We start from the raw sequence: 13,098 nt of genomic DNA, 5'->3' as shown, positions 1-13,098 counted from the left end.
TTATGTTTAAATGGTTGTCGTACATATTTCTTTAGCAAAACTTTTTACAACAGGGATTCCCGGAACACACTTTTTACCATTTTTAGTGTTTTATTTTAGTCAAGTTTTTAATATTATCACGGTTTTTAATAATTAATTATTCTATTAGTATTAAACTAGTTTATAAAATCACACACGTGGCGTCCTTATAGATTAGGGCGTTACAACTTGGTATCAGAGCAGCCATGGTTTTAAAGGTCCTGAAGACTGGTCGAATATGTACATTTGCTGCGAGGACGGGTCGACCCATGGTATAGGAAATATTTATATTATTTGCTATTGGATTACCTGCCCTAGGCAATTATAAAGTATGTTGGGAAAAGTAACATACTGATAATTTTGATAAGAATATGTGTATGGTATATGCATATTGATATTAATATCCGTCTGAGTTTTAAATAGTTAGAAGACGTGGACTAAATATGTGATAAGTTATACAGTAAGGGCAATCAAATAGTCTGATTAGCGAGCTATTTGGGCTCAGGGCAAACAATATGGAAGAGAATTATTTATGACCATAATGCTGGGAACATGTAAATTCTGTTATACAGGACATGGTTAGACGACAAGGAGAAAAAAATAAATCTAAGATTTGAAAAGATAAGCAGGCTCATCTTGTGTACGTTCTTATACTACCGAGACTTCCTGTTGTACCACTAGATGTGGTGGAATATATGAAGCCACCTTACTAATAGATCAAGAAGCAAAAACTAAATGAACCACAAATTATGGGATAAAACGAAAGGTTCTAGGGTGACCATGATAGCGGTCAAAGTGAGTATAAGAGATGGTGACCTTATCCTGAGTGTTCAAGATGCAAAAAGGCGCCATTTGAGCCAATTTAGAGCCATATCTTGTTTTTTTTTATGGGGTAGCGGGTCATCTGAAAAGAACCTACACGTAGTTAAGAAAGACTTATGTTAAAGGAGAAAAGTGTACGGGTCTTGCCCAAGTGCTGGTTATGACTCAAGGGGACAGGGATATCGGTCCTTCGGCCAACTCAAGTTAGAATTTATGGGCAATATTATAATTACTATTGATATTAAACATTGTACATTTAGTTAGAGACATCAAGAAATGTTTGAATGGTGTGCATGTATGTTATTTAATGGTAATCCATTTAACAGGATAGACAGATTAGAAAGATGACAATATGAGTTAAATTGTTGATATTCCCTAGTGGAATATAGAAAATGAGTAGTTAATGGAGGCATCGATCTAATTGATTCAAATAACAAAATCTTTTGTTTAGAAGTGATCTAGCGTTACCAAAGGTGGGACAATTTATGAGTATTGTCTGGAATCCCAGATGAATTGAAGGTGATGATTGTGTAGTAATTTTGAGATTATGTAGTCGTTGGACTACCTATGTTAGCAAGAAGCATCTTGTTTTGGTAGCTCGGCATGAAGGAACTCCATGGTTGAGTGTCCTTGACTTGGGGTGGTTTCATTTAGGAAATTTTCCCATGAAGCGTGCGAGTCAGAGCAAAGCACGTTAGAAACACTTGGATTGGTTCGTGGGACCAGTCGTCAGTCCAAGAAACAACTAGAGTGATGAAGTCATGTATAAGAGCCATCATTCTATGGGCGTAAGGGCCCAATGGAGGCATAAAGTGTGTAACGTATAAAAGAACGTCAGGAAGAGTAGTGGTATCACTGAAGTAAAGAAGATTACCTAAATTACTTAAGGTGATACGGTAATGATGGAGAGTACTTTATAATTGTTGGATAGTCAATATGGTATATAAGGAGACCATTGACATTTTGGAAAAAGATTACTTTATTGTGCAATTATGGAAAGGCATACTCACCCAGAATGGAGAAAAGCTTATGAATTGAGATGCAATTTAATAGACACGTAATTGAGTGATTGGTGGATGTTGGATCACAAAGTAGGTTGTTTATTAAACAACGAGTTATATAATTGAGTGTAGAATAAGTTTTAAAGTGGTTAACGAAGTATGAAGATAGTGATGATTGCGAGAGAAGCAATGGTATCATATGAATCAGGGAGTGAAACCTTAGTGGTGATGATGAAAAGAAACTTCAGGATCAAGGAATGATCTTTAATTAATTGTTATTAGTTGAGAATTCGGGAAATGGGTATTTCCAGTTTAGTTGTGGGTACCTAGTATGAGCAGTGTTGCCTCTACTGTATAGGTTTAATCAAATTACTTTATAATGGTGGTTAATCGTAAATGATTGGAAAAAAAAAATTAATTAAAAGTTGTTTGTCAATTCAAGGGAAATTGATACAAGTCAAAATAAGTGGAGATGAACAAGATTTAAGTTGACAATAAGATGGGAATTCCTCGAGTTTAAGTGAACAAAAACCGATGAGGAATTGCAAGAGGTTTATGAAGGGAGTGATAGCAATTGAATTTTATTAATGAAAGAATGAAAGCAAGAAATACAATTAAGAACGACAAAGAAGCATCTACTTTCTGATAACCCACCATGAGTATACTTTGGAGTTAAGCATATTTAAGTTGGGGTAATCTCAAGATGGGAAATCCTTCGGGGAGTCACCCCGGGAAGTGTATGAGTGAGGACAAAGTACGCTAGAAAGATTCATATTAGGATGCAAAATCGGTAGTCGTTCCAGAAATTATTAAGAGGAAGTGATGTGTTAATAAGCAGAAATTTACAAGGTATTGAGACAAGTAAGTGAGTGGAAATAAGAAGTGCTCTAATTGAATATCTATCAGAAATGAATACTTAACTTGTTACTAAGTTAAGTCAGTAGATCGACTTAGGAGATCTCATAGAAGGAATAGAAAGACATAATTATGAATTATGTACTATGGGATCTTATGATTTTGACCGAGTAGTAACGATTGGACATACAGAGTTAATATGTTGTCTATCAGTGTAGACAATTTATACTATAAATGAGAATACAAAATTCATACAAAGGAATAGTCTAATCTTGTAAAATTCCAAGGTTGATATTTTTGGCTATGATGTTAAGAATTAAAGAAGGTTATTGAGAACCATGGAAGTTAAAGCGAAAATAGTATAATGCTTTATTCTTGAAAGGTGGGTAACTGCGAAGATCAATAGAATATTAGAAATATCTTGTGAGCATATTTGATAAAGGTTAGAATATCTTAGAATAATATCTTCCCTTATGAGGTGTTTATTTAAAAAGTGATAATTAAATGTACCACCTGGTTAGGTACCTTAATAAGTGTGGTACAAGAGAACTATTATATACATGTTCAACTGGATTAAATAGGCTAGGTAGCCTATTAGCTAGCCTTAACTCTGCGTTGTCGGAGTATATAATGTGTTTCATGTCTCCATGTTGAGAAAATATGAATCAGACTCGACCCATGTTCTGAGTTGTGACGATGTTAAACTTCAGACAAATTTATTATATGAGAAAAATATCTTGTCCAGGTTTTGGACTAGAAAGATGAAATGAGACAATTCTACTAGTTAAGAAAGTGCTATAAAAAAAAAACAGTAAGATAGAAGCAGCAATTTGAGAATTAGAATCATAAATATTGGGGTAATATCCCGAATTGTTAAAATAAATTTCGAGGACGAAATTTCTATAAGGAGGGGATGGTTGTAATATCCCGATAAGTTAAATGGTAAATAATTAGGGTTTATATTGATATTATGAATTAATCAGGTAATAAGTGGGATTATGATCCTACTAATTTATTTCAGCATAAAATTTAAATTTTGCTATAAGTGAGTAAATAATCGTAATTTGTTAATTACGGAGATTTATATAGCATGTGTGAATGTAATATGAGCTATGTGTGGAATAAAAATATTTCAGGTTCGACGACCCCGGAGACTCAATAAGTGGATATATAAGCGTAATTTGTTAATTACGGGGATTTATTTGAAATACGTGGATATAATATGAGTTATTTGTGAAATAAAAATATTTTCAAGTTTGGCGACCCTGGAGACCCGATTGGAGGCCAAAAATGTCACAACAGTTTTAGTTAGAAATATTGATGAGATTATTGGGATAAGTTGATTTTAGAAATATTAGGGTATTTTAGGGTACTCGAAGTTGACCAAATACCCTAAAAATAGAGATTTCTTAGTGGCTAAGAAATAATAAGATAATTATTAATAATAAAGTTTTTATTAATATTATTATATTATTATTATTAATATATTATATTATTATTATTATTATTATTATTATATTATTATAATATTATTTATATATAAGTTAACGTAAGTTAACTTTTATATATATATATATATTAAGTTATCAGTGAAACAGAACAGAACGAACGACGAACGAAACCCTCGTTCTCCCTCCTTCGATAAAACCTTCTCCCCTTATATCTATTTTCTTCAATTTTCAATCCAAAACTTAGCGATCTAAGCTGCGGTAGTAGCGAGGATAGCAAATCTTTGAAGAGGGAAGCTTAAGGTATGGTTTAATTTCGTTTTAAGTTTAAAAACAATTGGTTTCGTATAGGGGTTTTGTGAATTAGAATAGTTATGAAGGTTCTGACCTTATAGAATTGTTCTCGGGTAGTCATGGGACTAGTTTCGATATTTTCTTGTTGAATTAGAAGTGATTTTTGAGTTAGAAATCGAGTTTGGAACTTTTTAAAGCTTAGTCCGAACGTTAATGGCGTTTTTCATTTAAGGGGTCGATTTTTATTTCTGTTACGTAAGGATGGTAGTATTTATGGCATACATGCACCCTGTGAAGTTTGGAGTGATTTGGATAAGTTTTGGTAGTGTTTCGGTGAGTGCGAAAATTGAAATTTTCGTATTTCACAGTTTATAGAAATTCCTAAGAGATCAGAAATCGTATTTTTGTCATAACTTTTGACTCGGGTGTCCGTTTTGGATATTCTATATACCGTTTCGAAGCTTGAGACGAGCTCTACAATATGGTGTATGTTTTAGAGCTGAAATATAAGTTTTATTTTAGTGTATTTATACCGCGGGGTTTGGTAGAAAACCAAAGATTGTCTTATGTGAATATAAGCAGTGTTTTAGGATAAACACTTATTAGTTTATCGTTGTTGTGACATAGGGCCGGGATCATCGAGGATAGTTCTCCACTTGGATTGATTGAAATGTATGAACCTGGATTAAAGGTAAGAAAAGTATATTGTATTGCATAGTACTTTGTATGTAATACCGTTAGTATTGTTATGAATTGATCAATATTGAGATATAGTTAATATTGTTATATATAGAAAAGTATATTGTACTGTATAGTACGTTGTATGTAATACCGTTAGTATTGTTATGAATTAATCAATATTGAGATATAGTTAATATTGTTATATATAGAAAAGTATATTGTACTGCATAGTACGTTGTATGTAATACAGTTAGTATTGTTATGAATTGATCAATATTGAGATATAGTTAATATTGTTATATATTGAAAAGTATATTGTACTGCATAGTACGTTGTATGTAATACAATTAGTATTGTTATGAATTGATTAATATTGAGATATAGTTAATATTGTTATATATTGAAAAGATTGATTGGTTGAGTATTGATAATGTGATAATATTATGCATGTGATATGTTGGCTCACCTGATTAGGTGATGCAATTTTCACAGTAACGTCTTTTGGGCGTAAGTACGGGCGTTAGTGATATATGATGAGTACCGAGTGTAGGTACAGGCTCACGATTAGGTGATGCGATTTTCTGGCGACGTGCGGGCGTAAGTACGGGCGTCGGTGACATGATAAGTACGGGCGTAGGTACGAGCTCGTCTAATTAGACGATGCGATATATTGGTGCCGCATTGTGGCACGGGCTCACTGATTAGGTGATGCAATTGTATGATATATGGGTGCAGGTTTTTGGGCATAGGCTCACCTGATTAGGTGATGCAGTTATGCGACATATGGGTGCCAGGCTATGGCATGGGCTTGCCTGATTAGGCGATACAATACAAGATCATCAGATTAAAGCATCGACTTGCCTAATTAGGCAACATGATGTCATGAAGATGGTTGCTTTATGAGGTAACATATATATTATTTATATGATTAAATGAATATGAATTCCATTATTGGTATAATGGTTTTGTATTACCAAATATTTGTATACTAATGTTTATTCGTGGCAGATGCCAGTAGTGATTTGGATTTCATCTTATGAACAAAGTGTGATGGTTTGATTCTTATTGTGTATAAATGACAATATTCGAATAATAAGCTATATGATTGTTATTATTACTTTTCTTACTGAGTCCTTGTGACTCACGGGTGCTATGTGGTGCAGGTAAAGGCAAAGAAAAGCTAGATCAACCATGAGGTGGCAGTCTTCTCCAGCAATGTACATATTGACCTCGCCGGCCTGCGTGCCGAGTTGCCAGGAGTTGTTTTAGACTGGTTGTATCTGCTGTGTATTTTGATTTTATGTTTAAATGGTTGTCGTACATATTTCTTTAGCAAAACTTTTTACAACAGGGATTCCCGGAACACACTTTTTATGCCGTTATAATGTCCATTTTTAGTGTTTTATTTTAGTCAAGTTTTTAATATTATCACGGTTTTTAATAATTAATTATTCTATTAGTATTAAACTAGTTTATAAAATCACACACGTGGCGTCCTTATAGATTAGGGCGTTACACACTGTTTAAGTGGACTTGATAATTATTAATATTTTTTAAGTAATTGTACTAATTTTACCATGTTTTGAATTTTCTTTTTCAAAGTAGCTTGATGTACATCTCTGAAATTTGTAACTCGCACCCCTAGTCGATGCATGCAAGTTTCTTACATGACCAAGTTGGTCGAATGTCCACCAGTGACATTGTTTGGACATCCTACAATTCATGCATGACTTCGACCTGTTGGGAATATTTTACCAAGATCTAGATTTACTAACAAGTAAGTTGATTAACATCCTAAATATGAATATCTCTAAAACAATGAAATTAAACATATAAGATTTTAGAAAACCTTACATTGGTTGCAGCAGAATACAATGACTCCTTCCGCTTAGAGCTCTAACCCTTGTTATTTTCTATCGCAGAGTATTATCAAGATCTGAGCCTGGATCTCTTTCTCTCCTTCTGGTTTGGTTACCACCTCTTACTCACTATGATTGAGTACTTGACTTGCTATGTGTGGGCATGGCACTCTTTCACTAAGGGTTCGAATATGGTGAAGAACAATGAAGGAGGTGAAATCACTATAGAAAGAACTCTCTCATCTACTAGTTGTCTAATAAAGAAAACTAGATTTTCGGCAGGTTCAAAATCAAGTGGATGAGTGAGAGCATCATGTTCCTGTTATAGTGTTTCAACTAGAGCTTAGGGCTAAATTATATGGATTAAAAAAAAATATTGGGCAAAATCAACTTAATGGTCGGCTATGAAGTAGACCAGTTTCTAGTTACAATTTTGCTACTTTATTTCAACCAATTTGTTGACCGAGGTTTTCGGCAACTAATAAAATATTATAAGTTTATAGAGCTGTAAGAAAATTAGAGAAGGATTTTTACGTGGTTGGGGTGTTAATGAGCCTTAGTCAACGAGTCTTTTTTATTTATGGATGTATTTAATACAGCGAATGTATTTGGTGAGTGTTTTACTCTTATAAATACATAGAATGTTCTTGGTGAGTATTTACTCTTCTTGCTCTTATGCAGTCCAAGATTCTCGATCCCATTTAATGAGCTTTGAGGGGGTATTTATAGTGTTTTTTGGTGGGATGATCCCCAAAATTATCTTTACAAGTGTATCTGTAAGTATCCATAAAGTTGGGCATTCCCAATGAATATACCATGAGTAATGCATGGTCAAATCCCTAGGTGCTATAGGGCTTTTATGTGGAATGTCCTTATTGTCTTTTGACTGATGTGACTCTTCACAGTGTAGCCGTCGCTAGACTTAAATGATCATTACTTTGTAGCTGCTGGTTGGAGGTTGTGCCGTCAGACTTTATTGCGTGTAGCAGTCCCAACACGCTTCCTCCCATGCGGCATTAAATGCGACTTGATTGCTCAGGAGAAACCTGACACCTCGCGGAGATGCCTTAGCGTTACTCGAGCTTCCGGGAGCGTATGGGGTTCCATATGCCTTCTCCGGGAGCTACGTCCTGGACACTGCCTTACATCCACGTGTCCTTGTCTGGTTGGTCCACGTACATTGGGCAAAATCAGGGGCAACATTTACCCCCCAAGCCTTGTTTATTTGAAAAATAAAACAAGGCTTGCTCAAGTGCTTCCGGTTGACTCCTCGGTTTCCTGGCACGAGCTTTGAGCGCGTGAGGGTGTATTTAATGATGGCTTTTAATGCAGCGATTCACTTTTTGCAGAGGTCGATTCGTTTCACGCCCATTGATTGATACGGCGCATTAATGGTGTCAGACGGATACTCAAACGTTTCCACTGCCATAATTGCAAATCAATCTGGTCCGTTGATCTTTGAGAATTCGAATCGTGCGTTTCCTCCACCATTTAATTGGTAGGTGACGACGCCTGTTCCTCATGCAGCTTTGCCTATAAAAGCCACCACATTTCCTTCATTTCGGTTACTTCCCATTTCTTGCCAACTTTGCTCAAATTTCCCAGAGAGAAAAAATTCTCAGACCCAGAAAAACATTGTTGAACACTTTGCAATTTTTTTCAGTTCATCTTCGTTTACTACTGTTAGTCCTTCTTATCTTCGTTTGATTCACAGCAGGACCCCCAGTCTCAACACTTCATTGTAAGTTTCTTGCACCCTTTGCTTTATTGTTAAGATGCATGGCCTGCTGTTACTTATCTTCTTGTTTTTTCTGGGTTTTGTATTCGAAGTTTCTGGGAATGCAAATGTTTAGATTCTTCACATAATCGGTCTAGGTTCACCATTCTAGTGATAGGATTACTCTTGTCACGCATTTGTTATTATCTTTTTTTTTTTTAAAAAAAAAGACCATACGTTCTTCGTATACTGGTCGCTTAGGGCATAGGACAAATTGCTTTCTTTTGACTTTCTGCCCTTTCTTTTTCTCTGGTGCGCAATGTCGTCTTCTGTGAATTTATTGCACCCGACCCTTGTCCAGGGAATCCTTCTAGGGTTTCTTGTTTGACAGGTGTCCAGAGGGGGCCTCTTTCCAGCGGTTAGGGGACCCCCATTCCCTTTTTCTTGGTTTAGGGTTTGGTATGGGGCCTAACTGCTGGAACCTTAATTCTTTTTACAGAATCAAAACATGTCTGCTTCTGGCTCAAAGTCATCCAAGAAGAGTGGTAAGCGTCTGGCTACCCTCGAAGAGGTGTCGCTGGGTCCCGTTGCCCAGGAGGGGTACAAGTCTCGGGCCACCGGATGGGAGGCGGCAGAGCTTCACTCTACTCTAACTTGTGCCCATCAGTTGGAGAACATCGTGGAGGTAGCTGGAATCAAGCCTTCCACATGCGGGACCTACCACCGGCCACCTCGTGATGCGGAGACGCCCAATCACAACTACGGCGGCTTCGGGGCCTGGAGCCAGACGCACTTGATGGCTGGGGCCATGCTTCCTCTTCAAGATTATTTTGTTAATTTTTTAGTTTTTGTCGGCCTTGCGCCATACCAACTTATTCCCCAAGCATACCGCCTGCTCTCAGGCTTATTTATTTTTTACTCCGCCCGGGGATGGGGCTCTCCCAGCCCGGCGGAGATATTGTACTTTTATGAACTTATTTCTGTCCCCAAGAAGGGGGACAAACTTAAAGACGGTTTTTACGGGTTCCGGGCCCACCCTGCCAATGATGGGGTGGTCCCGTATAATAAGCAAACTCATGTTAAGGAGTATCGCCATCGTTTTTTCTTCTCTTCCAGGTTCCGGGCAGTGGACCATCCGGAGCTCCTCACTGAGTGGGTTAGGATTCCTCCTTACGAGTGGACCGCACCTACTCAGGTCTTTCTTCGGAGAGCCCAAGCCTTCGCCTCTTATGACCGAGCGGATCTCGACGTCGGAGGCCTGGTTACGACGGAGAACTGCAGGAAGGCAAAACTCATCCTGCCGCACCAATCCGTGGAGGACTCTAACCTTTCCCGGGTTATCTGTCCCAACGTGAGGGTGGCCGCCGCGGAGAAGACCTTCCGGGACAAGATCATCGCCACTGCCAAGAAGATGTACCAGGACTATCTCTACCGGAAGGCTTAGGAGAAAGCCTACTCTAAGGCTCAGGCAGCTTCCGGGAGGCCACTTCGTGTGGGGAGCCCGGTCGAGAGAAGAAGCCAGGAGATCGCTGGGAAGCCCCTTCATATTGGGGGCTCGACGGAGAGAAGGGCTCCCAGGCCACAGCCTTTGGCTCAGGAGCCGAACACTGGGGCTCCCGGCGCCAGCACTTCCGGCTCCGGTGGTAAGTCTCCTTTAGCAGTTCATTACGTCCCTTCTGTTGGCGAAAATGCCAGTCTTAGGCCTGTAGGGTTCGATGAGCGTCTTTATAGGTTTAGAATGCCCTCGACCCGGTGGGGAGACCATATGAAGGAGTTTTATTTTTCCAACTTAGGAGATTTCCTAGGTCGGTCCCGGATGGGTTCTGGTCCTCCGGAGCCCGTTCCCTTAGGCCCTTCAGCTTATATTACATCCAGCTGGTTTCGGCCTTCGGACAGCTATCTCGGAGACGATGCTGCCAGCATTAAAATTCAGAACTTTGCTAGGGCCGAATTAGAGAGTCAGGGTAGGACTAGCTTGTTTGTTATATCTGAGTGTTTGTGGTTTCTCCGAATTAGAGGCCAAGCGGAGGGAAGCGCAGGCAGAGGCAATGATCCGGGAGGAGGCCCTGCGGAGAGATAGGCTGGAGGCCAGGCACCAGGAGGAGCTGAGGAAGGAGGGCGAAGCCACTGCGAAGGCCACGCGGGAGCTTCGGAAGGCCAGGGAAGCCTTGGAGGAGATGGCTGCCAAGGTGAGGTCCTTAGAGGAAACTCACCAGGCAAACTTAGAATCCAGGGCCACCCTGGCCGCGGAGCTGAAGGAGCTCAGGGACTTCAAGGAACAAGCCTCAAAGAAGGCAAAAAGAGATGAGCTTCTTTCTCCCGTCTCCTGCAGCCGGTGCGTCAAGCGTTTTGCTGATGGCGTCTTCATGGCCTGGTCTACAAATGACCAGAACATCAAGCTTACCTTCTACCCCAAACCCGACGAGATGATTTCCAAGTTCCAGGAGAAGAAGAAAAAACTTGATGCCATGGTGGAGGCACGCATCGGACCTCGTCTTCCTCCTCGCATCGATTAGGCCGCTCCGAGTTTGACCCAGTACAACCAGGATTTCACTCTTTTTTTTTTATTTACAGCTATTTTTCTTGTATTTAAGACAATATTTACATAGCTGTTTTATTTAAAGGGGAGACAATTTTTAGGGCCTGTCCCCGGGCCATTTGTATATATTTTGACCTGCCCTTTAGGGCTAGGATTTTTATATTTATATATGATCTCTTTTGATGCACATATCTTTCTTTTGGACCTGTCCTTTGGATCAGGATGTTTATACTTATGCTTTTTATTTTTGTGCATACTCTTTTTTGACCTGCCCTTTGGGCCCGGATATTTTACTTAGTTTGGTTTTTGTCTGTCCGTGCGGTATACCCTAGTACCCCCCTGAGTGGCATAGAAACTTTGTTTTTGAGGCACTCAGTTTTATTTAACATGCGGAGGCTGTATACATTTTGACGGTACAAACTCTTTAAACAAAATCTAAGTTACATTTTGGCTATTGGTAATATTTTCTGAGGTGATCGGCGTTCCAGGCTCTTGGCACAATGGTTCCGTCCATACTTTTTAGCTTGTAAGTGCCTGAGCCAATTTCGTCCTCGATTTCATATGGTCCTTCCCAATTTGGCCCAAGTACCCCCACTCCGGGTTCTTGGGTGGCTAGGAAGACTCTTCTTAAGACCATATCCCCAATAGAAAACTTTCTGCTTTTAACTTTGGAGTTAAAATACTTGGTCACCTTCTTTTGATAAGCCGCCATCCGTATTTGAGACTCGTCCCGGAGTTCTTCAACTTGATCCAGGGCTTCTTGAAGCAAAGCTTGATTCGTGACTGGATCGTAAGTCGTTCTCCTGTGGGACGGGAGTAACGTTTCTACCGGGACCATCGCTTCACAACCGTACGCCATTGAAAAAGGCGAGTGGCCGGTCGTGGTTCTGGGGGTCGTCCGGTAGGCCCATAACACTCTTGGCAACTCTTTAGGCCAGTTGTTTTTGCAGGCCAGCAGCTTTTTCTTCAGGGTGACCTTTAGGATTTTATTGACTGCTTCCGCTTGACTGTTTGTTTGAGGTCTGGCCACCGCAGAGAAGCATTTCACTACTCCGTGTTGGTTGCAGAAGTCAGTAAATTCTTCGCAATCAAATTGCTTCCCATTGTCAGAGACTATTTTGTGAGGCAGGCCATATCGACACACTATGTTTTTGATAACAAAGTCTAGTGCTTTTTTAGCAGTTATAGTCTTCATGGGCTCAGCCTCCGTTCATTTGGTGAAGTAGTCTACTGCTACTATTGCATACTTTACTCCTCCTTTTCCTGTTGGCAGGGACCCAATAAGGTCTATTCCCCATACCGTGAAGGGCCAGGGACTAGTCATCAGGGTGATTTCATTTGGAGGAGCTCTCGGTATGTTCGCGAACCTTTGACACGAATCACACTTTTGGACGTAGTCTATACAATCTTTTTTCATTGTTGGCCAGAAGTATCCCTGTCTCAATATTGTCTTTGAGAGACTGGGTCCTCCCGTATGATCTCCACAGAACCCTTCGTGGACCTCTAGCATGATTTGTCTAGCTTCAGGGTCCGATACACACCTTAAATAAGGCATGCTGAGTCCTCTTCGGTAGAGAATTTGATCCATCATTACATAACGATGAGCCTGATACTGAATCTTTCGAGACAGTGCCCTTTCTTGGGGCAACTCGCCTTTTGTTATGTATTTTATGATGGGGACCATCCAGCTGGGTTCTTGCCCAACCGTTATTGTGGCCTCTTTTATTTTGATGCTTGGCTCTGCCAAGCGTTCCACTGGTACAACCCCCAGCTCTTCGATTTCACTATCTGAAGCTAACTTACCCAAACAGTCCGCGTGAGCATTCTTTTCCCGGGGGATTCTTTCTATTTTGTAGTCTGTGAA

The sequence above is a fragment of the Cannabis sativa genome, chromosome 5 (assembly GCF_029168945.1).
Source record: "Cannabis sativa cultivar Pink pepper isolate KNU-18-1 chromosome 5, ASM2916894v1, whole genome shotgun sequence".
NCBI lineage: Eukaryota > Viridiplantae > Streptophyta > Magnoliopsida > Rosales > Cannabaceae > Cannabis > Cannabis sativa.
Note: the sequence above shows the minus strand (reverse complement) of the source record.